The sequence below is a fragment of the Hipposideros armiger genome, unplaced genomic scaffold (genome assembly GCF_001890085.2).
Source record: "Hipposideros armiger isolate ML-2016 unplaced genomic scaffold, ASM189008v1 scaffold_6, whole genome shotgun sequence".
Classification (NCBI taxonomy): Eukaryota; Metazoa; Chordata; class Mammalia; order Chiroptera; family Hipposideridae; genus Hipposideros; species Hipposideros armiger.
Window position 1 is genome coordinate 424,294 of NW_017731356.1, and position 19,335 is coordinate 443,628.

The 19,335-nt window shown below is 46.1% G+C and overlaps 1 long non-coding RNA gene across 2 annotated transcripts; it reads left to right on the plus strand.

Annotated features, from left to right (window-relative positions):
* Positions 1-233: 233 nt before the first annotated feature.
* Positions 234-9,089, plus strand: LOC109385236 (uncharacterized). 2 transcript variants are annotated; one of them, XR_002124580.1, is made up of 4 exons: positions 234-2,149; positions 2,377-2,482; positions 7,541-8,117; positions 8,607-9,089. It is a non-coding gene; the product is annotated as an uncharacterized LOC109385236 (long non-coding RNA). The 2 variants fall into 2 exon arrangements; XR_002124579.1 differs by having other exon boundaries at positions 7,541-9,089.
* Positions 9,090-19,335: the final 10,246 nt, after the last annotated feature.

Genomic DNA, 19,335 nt, shown 5'->3' on the forward strand with positions numbered 1-19,335 from the left:
ATTTCTGTTGGAAACATACTTGCAGGGAATTGTTCTGTAAAAATGGAAAATTACTTCTGAGACTTTTCATGTTCTCAAGTTAAGAGTTTTTAAATAGTGAAGCACACCTGAGCTTTTAATAATATAACTTAAATCAATGTATTGTTTTGAGCACTTGCTGTGTGCTTCCTCTGTGTGTGTTTAAGATCTGTGTTGAGCCTCTGCTTTCTGCCTGATGTCTCTCAGCTCGCATGGGCTCGCCGTCCTAAGTTACTTGGGGATCCTGTTTTTGTCTATTCGCATGGATTCTTGTTACTGTTATGCCTCCCCAGGCTGTTTCCTTACTGCTTTGGCAGGAATTACGTTCAGCAATTCCGTTTCTAAATGACCTGATTAGCAGCACGTTTCCCCATTCTTTCTCCAGGAGTCTCTCCGTTTCCAGTTGGACCCCCTCCCCATCCCTCTCTCATCCTGTCTGACTTCCTCCACACCCTGCTGCTGACTTCACGGCCCACTGTTGTCCCTCCTTGGATGTCTGCCCAGGCAGGAGGCCCCCTTTCCTTAATTACTGGGAAAAACAGTCTCCTCTTGGTCTTTCCTTCCTAGACTCCGCTGCTATGAGTTTCCAGCTTCTTAGCTCTTGTGTGTCTTTGTCTTTCACAGACATAAAGGACCATAAAGCAGAGAGGGGCCTGGAAAACCTGGAATTTCATGGATGAGCAAACTCTGGCCAGAGAGCCAAGTGACAGGGCCAGGGCCAGAATCTGTATCTCCACGCTACGCAATCCCGGCTTCGCCGATATAATCGGACACTATTGAACCCCATCAAACTAATGCAAATGGATTAATTGATGATGGCTCACTCAGCTCTACTTACAATTAATGGTTTTTAATTACATCTCTATTCTCAGTCTTGGGCTAAAACTGGGGAGAAAAAGAAAAAAAAGAAGTACAGTGGATTCAAAGTACAGCACTAGTTCGGAATAATTTTTAGGGCTCAGGATTTTGATAAGTGCTCTTGAACCTCTCATTCACTGAGTATCTGCTATGTGCACACGTGTCTCTGTGTGTGTGCATGCACTCACATTTTCCCTAGATCCTCTTTTAAGGGGACACTGTGAAATAGTATACAATATCCCCAGAACTATCTTTATAATTTTATAGTACAATGACAAGTGTCATGCCGATAGCAATGTACCACAGATTTGTTGCTTTCTTTAGGAAAAGGGACTCTGTGAATCCAAGCCCCCCAGGGACAGGACCCTTGTCTCCTAAGAACTCTGTAACTAATGGTCAGGGGCAAAGGTCCTCACTCACTGACCTTGCGAAGGGGTCAAACAACCCACCCAATGATTTGCCTGGTCAGCCTCCACTTGATGTCACTGAGAAAATCAAAGTCCATTCTTAGAGCAAATGAGTGGGGAACCAGTGCAGCTTTCACAGAGATCCAAATAAGGGATTCTCTTGCTTTTATTAGTTCAAAGTATATTAATTACTTTAGAAATTAAAATGCAGCATTGGCACTGCCACCTGATGAACGTGATAGGCGCCTGTCCCTCCACGGGTCATGCTGACACAAATCTACACACGGCACCTCGAACCCTCTTTCCCCAAACCTACCAACAAGTGTCTCAAACTGTTCGGTTCCAGATCCTCAATAGTCTCCTAAACTTCCGGTCTAATAGCCTGTTCTCATTTCTTGTCTTATTTCATTTGCTTATCTGTCAGATATGTATACAGTGCCTTCTAAGTGTCAGATATGCTTTAAACACTAAAGACATGACAGTGAATCACACAGACATGGTTTATTTTCTCGTGGAGCCCACCTTCTGTGAAGGCTAGAGGGGAACAGTCATGTAAACAAACAGTGATGGCCATTATGGAGAAAGTCACATGGGGACATGTTACAACAGTGAGAGGAAAGGTGGTACTGCAGAGTCGCTTGGGTTGAGAACTGACTGGTGAGAGGCAGACCACGACACAAAGACATGAGGACGAAGGAAATAACAGTCCGGGGAAACGTCTGGAGCAGAAGCCCAGAGACATGCATGAATGGACTTGAAGTGACCAAGGATCTGAAAGAAAGCTGGCTGGACTCTCTCCCCTGACTTCTCTCCGGCACAAGGCACGGTTTCCAGCCTTTGTCTTCACAGCCCTCGCCTGGGACCAGGTACGTGCATCTTTGGCTGGCTCTCTCCAAGGTCCTGAAGAATGAGTGTGGTGTTTTGTTGGGTTCTTTCCCCTTAGAATGTATCCACTTTTAGAGACTCATCCACTACCTCAATGTGGTACTCACCTGAGTACACTTACTAAGCTATGAATTCAGGTATATTTTATATGCATAGAAATGGCAAGAAGACTCACTGCATTTATAGCTTTCTTCTTTCTGGAACCCAGAAACAGTTTGCAGAGGTCCAGGAAGATAATGTCCTGAACTAAAGTCGTGACTGCGGGAGAATCATGGGTACCTGCCGGCCTGCCGGACGTGTGTGTGGATATGGAGGTATGTGATGGGGCTGAAGGTCATTACATGTGGATATGTAAAATGGGGGTGAGCATGACTCTGAAGTGTCAGATTTGAATCAGCGGGGAGGTGGTGGTGGAATTCACCAGATTCAGCAAACAGGAGGAAAGGTTTCGATCGGGTCCAGAGAAGGGTGGGCAGGTGGGTACCGGTGATGGAAGGGAAGATCAGCTGTGCCCACCTACCCACCCTTCCCTGCACCCAAACGAAACCTGCTCCTCCTTCTAGTCCCTGGATCTTGGTGAATGGGGGTTAGAATAAAATGGGGGTTAAGAAGTTCCCCAAATCTTAAGCTGGGACTCCTGCAAGAGAAGATCTCTTTCTGTCACCTCAGATTGGAGCTCCAAGTAAACATGGCCAAATAAGCATAATTACAGTGAGAGTATGGTTCTACAATGCTATTGAATATTATTATGCTTCTACATTTGGATAAAAGAATTTCATATGTTGGTCTAGAAACTTACGCACCAACAGTGGAATCGCTTCTATTAAAGTTGAGGCAAAGTCAGGCTAAAGCTGATTAGTGTCATTTCAAGTTCCCCTCTGTCCAACTCAATAGATTTTATGAGCATGATTATTGGTTTTTGAGAATTGGAGTACAATGGCAGGCATGGCCATCATGACATCCTGGCTAACGTTCACCAATCATTAAACAAAATCTATTGGGCATGGACTATGTGCCAAACATTGTGCTGGGGATGCAAAGATGAAGAAGACATAGCCCTTGGCCCCAAATTATCAACAAGTCACATCTGGGCTGGCCTTTCTTCTTCAAACTAGTGACTCCTTTTCTATAACTGATGGATAATGTCTTTTTAAATGGTCTGTTGTGTATCAACAGTGTGTGGGACCAACTTGTGCTTAGTCTTCTATTTCTAAAGTTACTTGAAAATCACCATCCCACGGAAGAGCCCTATGATGCCAACAGGCTCACTTTAGGTGACAAGACCAGCTCTACTTGTTTTTTGAAGAGTTCCCCATTCAGAAAGTTTCCTTCCTTATTACTGTGAATTCTCTCACCTGGTCCTCTGATAAAGCAGCCCAAGGGCCTATGTTCTGGCATTGATGGAAGGGGTTTATCTTCTCCACCCTGAATGCCTGGTGCTACTTGTTAAAAACAGCAGAGGACTGAAGCTCTCCTTTAAGGCTCCTGGTGGCTCTGCAGCAAGTTTGGCCACTGAGCTAGCCCAGACTCTGTCACTTCCCTCCCTAGTGTGTGTGTGTGTGTGTGTGTGTGTGTGTGTGTGTGTGTGTGTGAGAGAGAGAGAGAGAGAGAGAGAGAGAGAGAGAGAGAATGTGCTTCAATGTCCCTATTCTCACATGGAAATGGTTTCTTAGTTGTCTCACAGGGTTGTTCTGAAAGTAATAAGATAAAATAGGAAGATGAATATGACTGTGCCTAGAAAAAAATGAATTGCGACATTTAAAAATATTTTTAAATAATTTGTGGTATTAAATCAGTATCACTCTGCATTCCCACGAGAGTATAATCTAGTGGTTAAGGCCTTGGGCTCTTTGAGGCGGCTTTTGTTAGCTGTGTGATCTTGTGCAAGTTCCTTAATCTCTTTAAGCCTCACTTTCTTTATCTGTGAGATAAAAGATAGTAACTTTATCTGCTTCATATAGTTGCTGTGAGGGTTGAATCACTTACAGGTAAAGTGCTTACCCTAAAGTCTGGCACACAGGAAGTGATTACTTAATCAGGTACTTGCTTATTCCTGTCACACCAAGACGACCTCCCAGCTCTTTCCAAAGGTACCGGCACAGAGATGCCCGCCTATGTCCTCCCATGACCCACTGAGAACCACATTGGCAAATGGAGAGACATCATGTTCCTAAGAGAACAAGCTGTTGAAGGACCCGGATTTCAGTTCTGATATTTTGGCCACCTGGCCAGGTGACCTTGGCCAGCCTCTGTTTGAAGTGGTCTTAACATTTCTGCGAAAAGCTGACGAAGAAGCTGAGACCCCGACTCAGCGCCCCAGGATGATAAAGGCTCAAGTCTCTTGCACCTTTAAAACCAACCAACCACTCATTTCCGTAACAGATTTTCTCTTTTAGGTCATAGTCAAGCTTCTTACAAGGTTGTCTACATGAATTTCCCCCATGTTTCCACATGCATTCACTTTTTAACAAGGCATGGCGATCTAGCCTTGGCCTCGGTCACTCAATTCCACTTGCTCTGGTTAAAATTACCCCCTCATTAACGTAAACCAACAGCTCTCTTTCAATGTTCCCTTTTTAAAAACTTTTGGGGCCAGCCGAGTGGCATGTTGGTTAAGAGCTGGCTTGGGACGCCAGCTCTGAGCAGCAGGGCCCGGGTTTGGATCCCACATGAAGGTCAGTGACACTGCCCTCTACAGCTAAGATGGTGAACAACAGCTCGACCTGGAGCTGGGCTGCCGTGAGTTGCCGGCGACGGTGTAGGCTGCATTCCCTGCTGCAGTGGGCTGCCATAAGCTAACGTGGGTGGCTGGCCGCCAGCGTGAGCAGCCGGCAGCCGGTGTGAGTTGCCAAGAGCCGCCATGAGTGGCCGTCCAGAGGCCGGAGACCGATCTGCCTCAGCTGGGAAGAGCACAATGATAATACCAACATGGGCCAGTGAAGCAATGTCCTCCACAACTAGACTGAAGAACAAAACAATAGCAACTTGTCTGTTCCCCTCCCCCAATTCCCCAATAAAAAAATCTTAAACAAACAAACAAAAACTTTTGGCCACAAGAGAAAAAGGCAAGTGACCTTCATGCTTGGGAAATACATTTTTGTGTTTGAGTCCAGACAGTGCAATTCTTGATGCCGAAATCCAAACTGCCACACGAAGGGCCTTTGTTCTGCTGAACGCATCCCATAGGCAGGCACAAAACGTGAATTATTCAAGTAATCAGGGAAACTAGGCCTACTCAAGTATCTCCCTGTGACATCAGACACCAGACGTGAAGGCTGATGACAGGAAAAATGACTGGGGCACAGAGCAATCTGCAGCTTTGTCCTGATATGGCGTGACGAGGCTGAAGTATACTCCTGTTGCCATCCATACCTGACGGGGCCTAATACATTTCAGATCACTGTCTAATCATTCTGACCCTGTCCAATCAAAATGTCTTTGTCCCATGTCCCATGCCTTTAAGACCTTCTTCTTTGTTAAGGAGCCTCAGCAAAGATCCAAGCAGGATGTTCAAGGTAGTCATTTGCATGACAACAGGCATTTTCAAGGTTTAATTTGAGGCACAGAGGCAGGTGGGTGCTGGCAGTATTTTTGGTCAGGGTTTTTTTTCCCAAGCCCCCCGAAGTCCCCGCCGCCTTCCAGAGCCGCGTGCGTTTTAACGGGGCGTGAGGGGAAGCTGCTACCCTGAGCTGAGTCAGATCACTGCAGGGAAAGCTGATCATCCTCAGAGGCTGTCAGGATGATTAAGCAGGGCTGCTGTGCGATCCGTCCCAGAGGGCAGCAGCAGCGGGGTGGGATACACACTGGCCTGGGGGTCAGGGCAGCCGCTCTAGTCTGGTTCTGTGCCTCTGGGCAAGTCTGCTCCACTCACTCGGCCTGGAGTTGTCACCAGTAAAAGAAGGGGCTGGCCTCGGTGGGTTCTAACGTCACTGTGTCCAGTCAGTGATTCTGCGGGTCTCCTCTCTCTTGACTCTGCGAGTCTCCTTCTAGTTTCTTGGAGCTGTTTTTACCACTACTCCAAAGCCATTGCCTCTTATCTCTCTGCCTCTTCACTTCCTGTCAGGCTCACCCACTCAGCGATAACCCCAGGAAATATGTATCTCACAGGCAAACCATCTTCTCTGCAGATAGTGTATCTCCTTGCTGTGTTTCACGGCGGGCCGTCACAGGGTCAATTCGCGATCTGTCCACAACAGTCACTCTTCCCCAGGAAGGCTCTTCCGCCTGAGCTCCAGGGTCTTTCCTAAGATGGTTCACTGAGGTTTGCATGCAATGCTGACAGGTGGCGGGGTCTGAAACCAGCTAATTCAGCTAGACCAGGGGTCAGCAAACTGCGGCTCGCAAGCCACATGTGGCTCTTGGGGTACGTTCCATCTCAGAAGTTTGCCGACCCCTGGAAGAGCCAATCCTGTCCCTCACAACAATTTAAAAATTATTTGAAAGTCATACATATATTTTTACACCATTATGTGAATCACCATTATGTGAATAATACCCTTTAAAAATTTTATAAATGAAACTATGATAGTTTTCATTTTCAATTTTACTTCAGAGCCACAGTTCGCGAGCCGCAGTTTGCTGACCGCTGGCGGCTCTTTTGTCTCAACAGTTTGCCGACCCCTGAGTTAGATGACCAGGCCCTGTGTGGAGTGGACTCTATCTCCCCAGGCTTTTGCTCTGCCATTTCTTTCTCTGTTTTCAAACTCTGAGGCTGATGAAACTTTTTACTCATTTTTTTCCTGCCCCAGTTCCTCAAATCCAAGCTGACAGAGGGTTGGGCCCTGGAAGCATTGCTGAGTCACCACGGGTCATGTCAACAAGAAGGGTGCCCTGTCTCTTGGGGCTCGTCAGTCAGCACTGCTATAATGAGTTTTTTTCAGACTCACTAATAGAAATACTGTAAAGTTGCAGAACATCAAGGATAAAGAGAATATCCTAAGAAATTTCCTAATAGGGTTAACAGATAAAATACGGGACACCCAGTTAAATTTGAAATTCATATGAACAATGGATATTTTGGATATATTTTTTTTTAGAATAAGTATGTCCCAAATATTTCCTTGTTTATCTGAATGCAAGTTTACTTGATTATCCTGTATTTTTACTTGCTGATTGTTGCAGCCCTATTCCCCAGAATGAGGTGAGGTCACCCAAACACCCCACCAGGAGCACCGGATGGTAAAAGGGAACTTGAGTGATGATTTAAAAATTCTGTGATATTATGGTTTTCAATCTAGAATCCCAGGCCTACACAACTCATCAATGATGTGTTAAAACATTTTAAGATAAATGAAAATAACATTATAGTTGTTTAAAACGAGAAATTCAAACATTTAAAGACATTCAATGACTTGGGAAAAATGGCTTCTCAGAAAGTTATCCAGCATGTGCTCCAGCAAAACACAAGAGGAATCCCGAAGAAGACGACATGGGGTCTGCGAAAGTGCGGTCGGGGTTCAAAAGGCAGTGAGGGGGCTCCTACGACGGCAGGTGTTCGGCAGAACTCATGTCACAGGAGAGATTCTTTGTCGGCAAGTAACGGAAAACCCAACTCAAACTGATTCCACAAAAACCAAAGGGAGGGCAATCTCCCAAGTTGCCTTGATGGTTCACAGATCAACCAAGACCCAGGCTTCTACCATCTTTCTGCTCCGTCACCCCTGCTTTTGGCTTCACCCCAAAGCTGCTTTCCCCCCTGGTGCTCTGCTCGTTGCCAGAAGCAACCTGAGCAGGTGCATCTTTGCTCAGACCTAACAGGAGAGAGCCTGGCTTCTCCTTCCAGGCAAGTATCTCCTTACGTCTCACTGCCCTGCGTCGGCCCAGAAGCATCTGTAGCACAGTCCCCGATTCTTCCACGAAGCGCCTACGTGCCTGCGCCCTCCTCAGCACTGGGGATAAAGCAGAAAATGAAGCAGACAGAACTCCTGCCTTCCAGAAACTTCCATCCAGGTAAACAGATGATAAATAAGTCTGCAAAATAGCTGTATGCTGTGTGGTGATATGTGCTAGTGTGAGGAATAAACCGAAGAGGGGACAGGAAGTGGTGGAGGGCGGTGGTATTTTAGGAAAGCCCTCCCCGAGAATGTCACTGTTGCCTCGGTCTAATCATGTGCGATGGGATGGGTTTGGGGCACTCGACCATACTGCCCATCCACCTGCAGCACACAGCACGGGTCGAAGCAGGAGGACGGGGGGCCCTGCGAGGGAGGTCTCCTGGGAGAAAAGGGGACTGCGTAGAGTACCGGATGTTATGGAAAAGATTTTAAATCATGTTAGAATCAGGAGCAGAAACATGTAGGCGAAAGTCTGCTCACAGAACACTACGTGGCTCCTCTGCATAACATGTACGGAGCCCAAGTCACGGAAATGCTGTTGTTAGTTTTCAGAGTTTAGAATGAACTGGTAGAGAAATCACAGGAGATTTAATCATAATTACAGAACCAAACGTAAATGATGCCAACCTGAACATTCTAAGATTGGAGTGCTGAAGGAGGGAGAAAGAAGAACCGAAGTCAAAGGCCCGGCGCCCCAGTTCTCCTTGTCCCCCCGGGATGTTAAAGGGACTGACGATATTTGCAGGAATAAGAAATGATGGTGTATGTTTGTTACCTAAAATTGCAAACAATAGAGAAACTAAATATGTGTTGTAACAATCTGAGGTGTTGGGAGGGACAGCTGGGAGGTGACCTGAGGGAGCCAAATCTCATAGTAGGAAGTGGGATGTCCAGAACAGACAAATTCAGAAATAGCACATAAACTCATGCGAGCTGCAGAGCCATAGAAAAACGGCAGTGTTTCTGTTTAACTACAGAATAACATGGTAGAATTAGTGGGTTGACTTTGGGGAGAAAGACTAAGGGTGGAGTGAAAGGCAAAGTATTGTTTTCATTATTAGTTCTTTGAGAAAGTTTGACTTTTGAACTATGTGTGCACATTACTTTGATTTTTAAAAAAAAGGTCTGGGGCTGGCCGAGCGGCGCGTTGGTTAAGAGCTGGCTTGGGACGCCAGAGGGCCCCGGTTCGGATCCCACATATGAGGGCCAGTGACACTGCCCTCTGCAGCAATGATGATGCCAACTTGGGCCAGTGAAGCAACGTCCTCCACAACTAGACTGAAGAACAAAATGACAGCAACTTGTCTGTTCCCCTTCCTCCAATTTCCCAGCGCTGTTCCCATGCCCCAATTCCCCAATTAAAAAAAAATCTTTAAAAAATAAGGTCTGGTCTCCACTCTAGAAAAACTTTTCTGAATTCCTAAAAGTGATGCACGCTCGTTAAGGAAAATATGGAAACTACAGAAAATTTTCCAGGGTCTAAAGGCAACTCATAAAATACTGGTGTATTTTTCTTCTAGTCTTTTTTTAACGGATTATGTTTATACACATTTCCGATTATGTGGAATAAGGATACATCATGATGGATTCCAGTTTATGCATCTGTGAATGTAAACTGATTAGCTGAGACTCCACAGATAATTTGCAACATTTTAAATCTTCCTTAGGATTGAAAACAAGACCAAAATAAACACAATTATTAAAGTCTTTATGTGAAGAGACCTTTGGCATGAAACAGTACCTGCAAAATCGGCCTGTTCATCAAGGGGGCTAGACCCCAGGAAAGTCAAGTCCACTCTGAGGGTGTTCGGGCAGTGAGAGCGATGAACTGCCAGGCCAATTAAATGACAGAGTTGTGTCATTTCTAAAGACAGCTACACAGACACCGTATTTAACTGAGGCATGGTTTTCAGGTCCTGCCTTCTTCACTGGCCTGTCTCCCACTCCCCATCCTTCCCGCAGTGCCCACGCCACGCTCGCCAGTGGGACGTCCCAGAATGCACCAGGCTCCTCCCTGCCTTGGTACTTCCTCCATGCTGTCTTTCTCCTTTGCTTCGAATGTCCTTTTCAAGCCAGATGGCCTAAAAAATGCTACAAATCTACTAAGTCTCAACTCAAAGTCTCGCTCCCCTGTGATACGTAAGTCCTTTGTGGATGTTTTGCTGCCTCTTTCCTTGCGCCACCCTACCCTGTATCTATGCCTTGACTAGCACACCCATGGTGTGGAGCTGAGAGTACGTGTTGTGGGGTCGGGTTGACTGAGCTTGGCTCCCAACTCCTCCTCTAACTAGACATTGGGCAGGTTGCCTAACCATTGCAAGCCTCAGTTTGCTCATCTATAAAATGGCATGAATAATAATACCTTTCTTAGTGGTTATGGGAAGGATTAAAGGAAATAAGACAAGGAAGGCACTTGGCCTAGTCCCTGGACTGACAGGTGCTCAGAAACACCTGCTGTCATTTGTTGTCACTGCTGCTGTAGAGATCAGCCCGCGCGTCCAGCCGCTGAGGTTAGCGACTCTAACTTTTCCCCTTTCATCCTCTGCACCACTATAGAACTTGGTGTTCTATCCTTGAAAGTTTGTAGACCAAATGAGTGAATAAGCGAATGATTTAGAGAGTGAATCAGCTGCCTTTCTTTTACTAATTATAATTTTTAGGGAGAGCAGCTCCAAGGATGGGCCTTGGGTTACACGAAAGGCTAACTAGCACTAAGTCAACGAGCCCGCATTTGTCTTGTTGAAACAAACACCCACTCCCCGAGTACGTTACTGCATGATCGGCCCTGAGAAAGATTCACCTGAGAGGTCGGAGAGGTCTCGCGGCAATGCAGGGCCCTTGCCCCTTTCCTATAAGGCTTCTTAGATATTAGTGCTTCTGGTTTACAGAGATTGAGGACTAATGGGATAATGCATTTTAAGGAGCTGTGAAGGGCTCTTAACCACAATACAAGTGATTGGATCATCAAAGCACTTAAAAAAAATGATCTTCATGCTTTCGCAGTTGTGCAGGGCTGGCTCGTGACCTCAGGGACTGTGGGGACTCAGGGTGATTCTGCTCTGACCAGGAGACTCCCCCGTGTGTGCCTGACCCCAGGACCAAGGCTTCCAATGAGCCACCACCAGCATGAGAGGACTTCTGACTGCCTGCAGGGGAGCTGGGTTCTGCTGGCATTTTCATGTCTGACTCCAAGCCAGACACTCCAGTAGTTACTGGGGAGCATGTCTGTCCTGCTTATCTTCAAAGGCTGCTGGAAGACCCTAGTGAACAGTTTTATCAAGTACAAAGCGATCTACAATTACGAGGGTTTTATTATTATTAAAAACGTCTCATCTTCCACTGCAACATCTAGATAGAGAAATGCTGGGTGTGATACAAAGCTGGAATGAAAGCGGGAGACACACTAAAAAACCTAATTACCAAATATCACACAAATGCCACAGAGAGAGTAGAGTGATCGCTCGAGTAACGAGTGCTAGGGGCCCTACGTTTCAGTCTTTCGGTTATACTGGCACCAACCCCCCTTGCCTATCGGCTTATTTCTGCCTACGAGTAACTATCAAACCACCGAGGCCTAACTGACATGTGAGTCACGTGGGCTCTGCTAATTGTGCGGCTTTTTTATGCAGGAAGCTGGAGCCTTGATTTTTCTCCCTTAATTTCCTCCTGTTTAACTGTGGCTCATAAAACTCTAGTTTCAACTATATCGGCTGAGCATGAGGGCAAGTTTTGCAACTTGAAAAGTGCCGGAGTCAGTTTGGGCATTTCACACAGTGAAGCAGACTTGGGGAAAGTCTTGGGCTTCCATTCCCAGCCCCCCTGGCTTCCTGGCACTGGGTCTCACCTGTTATCATGAAGGGCATACATAGCATCAGTAGTGGCTAAAGGCTTAATCATGTTCTTCCTGACAGCCCGTCAGATGTGGCCCAATTGAACCTCACTCTAGGATGGAGAGGATGACGTCTGCCAGTCTAGTCTTCCCAGCATGCATTTCATCTTTTGGGTACCAGCACCTGATTTTCTTGGGGCGCCTACCCCTCCTCCCAGTTCTCTGCTTCTATTCTCACTGGATGGTGGAGAGCAGGTCTCACATCCCCTGCTCCAGGGCTGGGCTCGCACAATTAGAATTCCAGCGATTGGTTCAGGGATGGGCACATGACCCACGCTGGGCCAATGAGAGGCAACCCTGGGACTTCAGTAAAAACTACGGAAAAAGGCTTCTCTTTCCTCTTGGGGTTTTAGACCCATAAAATTTTAAACCTAGAGTCTCTGGGCTCTTTGCCACCAATAAAAGAGAGCCCAGCCGAGAATGAAAGAAGAAAGACCAACTCCTGTTGGCATTGTTTGACTACGTGGCTTCAGTCATGCCTGAAGATTAGTCGGGTCCTGTACTTTTCTATCAGATGAGCCAGTTTGAAAATATTTTTGTCACTTGTAACGTAGAGTCCTGACCCAAATGATGCTGCTGCAAACGACACCTTTCGGCCTCAGCATGTCATATGTGTACAGCTCCTTAGGAAAAATTAGAGTGAGGCAGAAAGAAAGTCAGTCTGCAGAAAATAAAATTCAAAAGTTCAAAAGCATATACACACATATTTAGACATTGAATTTCCTCCCCTAGAGAAACTGTGCTTGGGTCCACTGGACATTTCTCCTCATGTTGTCAGAGAGGCTGACTGAAATAACTATTATTCATTATTGATTCAATGACGGTGCCTGCCTGCGCTTGGTGACAAGGATGTGTTAGGTGAACAACGCGGCTCTGTTTGTTTCCCTGATGGAGATTATGACCTAATAGATTTTAGCGAATCAAGAACCCAGGACCCAGCAAAGACAGGGGAAATCAGCAATTTCGACAACGACACCCCTTCCTGATGATAGGCATAGGTCCTGCGATTGCCAAGGTGTGCTGACGTCATCACCACAGAATCCTTCTGGCTTTGATGTTCATTTTAGGCTGTGATGACCCTCAGATCTTTTCATTTCCAACCTTGAAAAGTTTTTTAAAAAGGAAATTGAGGCAGCTTGACAGTAAGAAGGTTGTAAATACTGAAAAATGCCACCCATTAATCCCATTACTCTAAAACGATTGGCTTTCTTTGGGGGCTGCTAAGATGGGTGTAGATTTGTGGCACCTTCACTCCAGAGAGCTAAACACTTTATGTGGTCGAATGCATTTGATCTTCCCCAGCCTCTGCTGATTGCATCAGGGGCCAGAGTCATAGCCCCCAATTCACAGAGAAGGCTAGGGGACTTGTCCAAGTTGTCACAGTCAGGGGCTGAGCCGGACAGCGACCCACTCTGGTCCTGTCATCCCCAGCATGCCTGACCCACACCTGGCCGTTGTGCCCAACTTGCCTCGCCACTGCCCAGCTCCAGTCGGGGTCCTTGTCAGCATATGTCATTCCCCCCCGCCCCCCCTTGCCTCGCCACTGCCACGTGCATGCCGCTGCCAGAGGAATCTTGGTAACACACAGCATCGAGTATGTTGCTTCCCTGACCAGAAACTTCATTGGTTCTCTTTTGCCTGCCACGCAAAATCCGAGTTCTTTAGCGAGGTCGGCAGGGCCCTGCCAGATCTGGCCTGCATCTTCCATCCCATGTCTTTCTTTCCATAACTCTCTCTTTCCACTCCTAGACCCGCTGCTCCAGCCCAACCATCCCCCAAACATGCCTTCATGCCCACTATTCCTCCTCCTGGGGTGTCTGCACCTCTGGTTACCACCTGCCCCCAACATTTTCACTTTCTGAGTTCCTTGCAGTTTTTCCAGGCCTCGAGAAAAGGCCTCCTCTTTCACGAAGCTCTGTGAAATCGTTCCTAGCTGGAAGGAAATTCTTCACACTCTCTTTCCTTGTACTTCATTTATTCCTGCTTTTTTTTTCTTTCAAATTTTGTCTGATATTTATTTACACGCCAGCCTGTCTCTCCTGATGGCATGTGATCTCATCAAGACAGGGAACCACTGCTGGCTCTTCTCTGAGACCCCCAGGGTGTGTCGGCTGCTTTGGAAGAGGAGGAGGCAAACATTTGCTAAATGGATGAGTGGGTTCTGCCTGAAAACGGGGCTGAACACTCCACGTTTTCTCTCACTATGGAGACTCTGCAGTTATTCCCTTTCTGGGATGTGCTTCCATCTCCCTGCCTCCTCCACTGTCCAGTGCTCAGCCCACAGTGGGAAAATATACTTTCGATGGCAGCCCTGTACAAACACTGCACAAAACAATACTAACCCTTGATACTTGCAGTACATTTTGATCTGTTTTCTAGTTTCTCCTGTTCTTTTCTCTTCTACGGTGCTATAGTCCAGTCTATTATTTCACTGCAAAGGATATTGGTTGTGACACACTCATTAATTTTGTTAGCCTACTGATAGGTTACAGGAAGCACTGGCCTTGCTGGTTCCTACTCATCTTTCAGACCTTTGCTCATATGTTGCTTCTTCAGGCAAGTCCTCTGAACTCCTGAGAGGCCGAGCCCCTGAGTCTCACAGCCGCCTCTCTCCACAGCACTTAAATCATAGATTTTTGTGTCGTCCTTTCCCCCCACTAGATTCCAACCTTCACGAGGGCAAGGCTTCTTTGCTTTATTTTCATCATTGTATCCTCGGTGCCCAGCACAGTGCCTGGGACACATAGGTGCACACTAAGGCTTTGGTAAATAAATGGATGGGGTGTTTTTAAACTGGGGAATGAGAAGCTTTCCATGATCGGATTTGTGCTTTAGATAGGTCGCTTGCATTTGGGGATACACGTGGTACAAGTGTGCCAGCCAGACCCCTGCTCAGACCCCCACAGCCTCTGCTGGACCCACTGCTTTCCGGGCGTCCCAACCCCACTCCAGGGGTCAGTTATACTTGGGCTGTCTTTGTTTTCTCCGCCGACGTTCATTTTAAGCCATTTAATATGAGGAGGGATTTCAAGTAGGATTGTCTGTTTATTGATCAGCTTCATACTGAAGCCTCAGTTGTTAATTAAGGGGAGTCCATTGCTCCTGTCCACAGACACCAGGCCCTCTGAGCTGGCCTGACCCGCTGAGAGAAGCAAGGCCGGCTCCAGCGGCCATCACTCAACAGACGCAGCCGCGGTGCAAGGACGCCAGCTCTGCGCATGCGTATTTTCGGATGGTAGCGTGGAGCCCACGGCTGTGTCCGGGCAGCGCGGCTGAGACCTGCCTCTACAGTAGATTTGGCATTTGTGCGTGTCATGAGGGCACAGTGCCCAGCAGTGGTTCAAACTGTCTAATTTGGTTGTTAAAACCGCCAAAATAACGACTAACACAACTAATAGAAATGTTTTTGGTGCACAATTGAATTCCATCAAGCACTTGACCACTGGCCTCTGTGAGAGCTGCAAAACCTAAATCAAGCAAAAATGGACAGTCCGTGGGATGTGAAGCTATTTATGAGTGCCTGTCTCGTCAGGAGTTGTCTCCTTTTCCTGGGGTCTTGCTGGGGAGAGCAGGGACATTCTGGCCACACTCCTGCCACTGCCCTTTCTTCTTCCTGAGATATGCTCTTGTTCCCTTCCAGGCTGAAAATGTTTTGAACCATTTCTTCTTAGAGAAACTAGTTTGCATGTTCCTCCCAAGATAGAGCTCATTTCATTATGCGCTGCCCATATTTCTGATCTGCTAAGTCCATTTATTGGGTTGTCAGGAAAGTCATGACACATTTTTGCAATGAAAAACATAGAAAAAATACGTCATGACTTTCCCGACAACCCAATATATCATCATGGCCTTGCCTGATGCGTGGCCTGCTTCTCAGTTCAGCCACAGAGCAAGCCCAGAGCATACTTCCTTCCATTGGGGGAAAAGGTGGGGAGAAGAGGAGGAAAAGCCGATGAGAAAAATAACTATCTGTTTACCTGCGGAACAGGAATGAGCTGTGGTTTTGCACATGATTTGCAGTAAAGAGCCAGTAAGCCAGACATTAAGAAAAGCAAAAAACATGGTCTGAGCGCTTCATAAACATTAAGTGTTTCAACCCTCACAACCACTCTCTGAAATAACGACTATTATCATCTCACTTCTGGCGGTGGAAACTGAGGCACAGAGAGGTTAAGTAACGTGCCCAAGATAAGTTACGATAACACAACCAGTAAGTGGCACAGAACAGATCCTGGGATGCTAGCCCACAAATTATACAGACCTTAAATTGTAGTAGCTTCCAAACATTCAGTTTTTAAGCTCAGGTGTCAGACACATGACTGACTTCAGTATCTGCTTGGAAAACCCATCCAATATCATTTCCCCCCACAGTTCCAGGGACCCACTAGCTCCCAGGGCATTCTCTACATGTCTTTATGCTCAGATGATCGTGTACAATGTGTGTGTGTGTGTGTGTGTGTGTGTGTGTGTGTGTGTGTGTGTGTGGTCTATTCAGGCCCTCAATGCTGCCTGCCCACACTGGGGAGGGCCCCCTGCTTTACTCAGCTCACCAATTGAAATACTAATCTCTTCTGAAACACCTCCCAGACACCCAGAAATAATGTTTCACCAGTTCTCTATCTGTCCAGCTATAGCCCAGTCAAGTTGACATATAAAATCAACCACCACATGTTCCTAGGAGTGGAAATGCTGGGTCATCTAGTAACTGTTTTATTTGTTTCGGGAACCACCAGACCGCTTTCCAAAGTGGCTACATCATTTTACATTTGCATCAGTGGTGTCCGAGGACCTCATTCTCCACCTTCTCCACACCACTTGCTGTTATCTGTCATCAATCATAGCCAAATGGTATCTCGTTCCCATTTCCATTTCCTTGATACCTGATGCTGCTGAGCTTCTTTTTTTGTACTTATTTGTACACCTTCTTTGGAGAAATGTCTATTCAAATCCTTTGTCCATTTTTTAAAATTGGGCTATTATTTGTCTGTTCATTATTGAATTGTAGGAGTTCTTTATAAATTCTAAGTACATGTCCCTGGTTAGACATATGATTTACAAATATTTTCTCCCATTCTGTGTGCTGCCTTTTCACTTTTTTTGGTGATACCCTTTAAAGCACAAAGGTTTTCCATTTTTATGGATTTTTGATGCAATTTATCTATTTTATTCTTTTGTCGCTTGTGCTTTTGGTGTCATATTTAAGAAGGCTCGCCTAACCAAGACCACAAAGATTTACTCCTGTATCCTCTTCTAAGAGTTTCATAGTTTTAGCTCTGATGTTTAGGTCTATAATCTATTTTGAGTTCATTTTATATAGTGTGAGGTAGGGATAAAACTTCATTCTTTTGCTTGTAACTATCCAGTTGTCCTACAACATTTGTTGAAAAGACCATTCTTTTCCCATTGAATTGTCCTGGTGTCCTTGTCAAAAATCAATTGACTGTAAATTGGAGGCTTTATTTCTGAATTCTCAATTCTATGCCATTGATCTATGTGTCTGTCTTTAGGTCAGTACAATAGCGTCTTTAGAATACGTTTTGAAATGGGGGAGTGTGACTCCTCCAACTTTGTTCTTTTTTGAGATGGTTTAGCTATTCTGAGTTCTCTGAATTTCCATATTTTGGGTCCCTTAATCCACAGGATTAAGATAATCTTAAAATAATTTTTAAGAAGGCAGCTGGGATTTTTATAAGGATTGTATTGAGCTGGGGTGAGTGCGACTGGGTCCCCCATTATTCTCAGCTGCTGTGTATAGGGCAGAGCCTGCAGCATACTGTAAGAGGGGTGGAGGCAGGGGGATCTCTGACCTCTTGGGTAAACTTGACTAGAATTTAGCTTCTGTAACCGAGCTGGGGGCGGTGGCAAGGGTGAGAGGTGTTGGTAGCCTGCCATTTCTGGGTAGGTACTTTACCTTTGTCTGGGAGCTTGAAGAAGAGGGAGCCCCATTAACCTGACTAAACTTCCATCATAACAGGGGGGCAAGGGGAGGGAAGGAGCAGGCTGCCACTCAAGGGGCTCAGGTTCTTGCTTTTCTTATTGAAATTAAGTAGATTTAAAAAAAACAAATGCTTCTTCATTTGCTGTACACCCTTAGGACAATTACCAGAGACTTTAAGTGATTGGTATTTTTTAAAACAAATTTCAGTTATGCTTGTTTTGCTAGGTCACAGGGTCTGCTTAGCCCCTGATGCCACCTCTCCAGAAACTGTCCCCTCTTTTTTTTTACTTTAATAGAAGTTTCCAGATTGCTTTCCTAAAGGCTGCAATAGTTTCTTTCCTCCATTGGTATATTAGGATAGTCTTTTCTCTGTATCTCCTCCAATAGTAGCTATAATCCGTATTTTTATTTTCTGCCACTCTGATAGGTGTAAAATAATTTCTCATTGCCACTTTATATTTCTTTACTACTGGTGAGCTTGAGCATTTGATAATAAACTCCTCAGCCATCTGGGTTTGCTGTTTTGTGTGTGGCCTCTTCATGACTCTTGCCCATTTTTCAAATGGTTTGTCAGACTTGTTCCTGTCAATTGATAAGAGCTCTTCACATAATATGGATATCAATTCTGTTTGTTCACTCACCTGCAAATTTCCCCTCCGATTTATTGTGCAGCTGTGTTGGGTTGAACTGTGTCCCTCCCAACACGGTATGTTAGACTCCTAGCCCCAGTACCTCGGAATACGCATCGCCTGATTGGAGAGAACGTCTTCACAGAGGTAACTGAGATAAAATGAGGTCACTAGAGAGAGCCCCAGTCCAACACGACACAGACACACACAGAGGGAAGATCACGTGAAGACACGGAGAAAGCCTACAAGACAAGGAGAGGGGCCTGGAACAGAGCCTTCCCGCAGGGCATGTAGAAGGAACCAGTGCTGCCAACACCGCGGTTGCAGACTTCTGGCTTGCAAACTGTACCCAGTTGGTGGTACTTTGTTAGGGGGGTCCCAGCACATTTATACGGCACCTACTGATGTTGCTTATAGCACCCTTGCCCTTTCTCTAGGCCACTTCCACATATTTCCACTGTGACTCTTCTGTAATGCCAGTCACAGCATCACTCTTTTGCTCAAAACCTTCACTGACTCCCATCTCTGCCGGAGTAAAAGTCAGACTCTGGTCTAAAGGGCTCAGGTGGTCAGGTTCCCCGCTGCTCTCGTCCCATCTCCCACCAGCAGCCATCACACTGCCCTCTGCCCTAGTTTAGCCACATGTCAGATACTCCTGGAAAAAGCTGGTGTAACAGGCAACCCCCAGACCTCAGGGGCTTATCCAACATGTCTGTTTCTTACTCATGGGTTGAACACTGTCCCCTGAGATCTCAGCTCTTGCCGTGATCCCCACTTACGACCCCACCCTGCATTTCCCACAGCTGGCTTCATGTGCTTGCTGCTGCTCAGCCCATCATGAGAAAGCTTGCACTGTTCTGTCAGCAGAGACTCCACA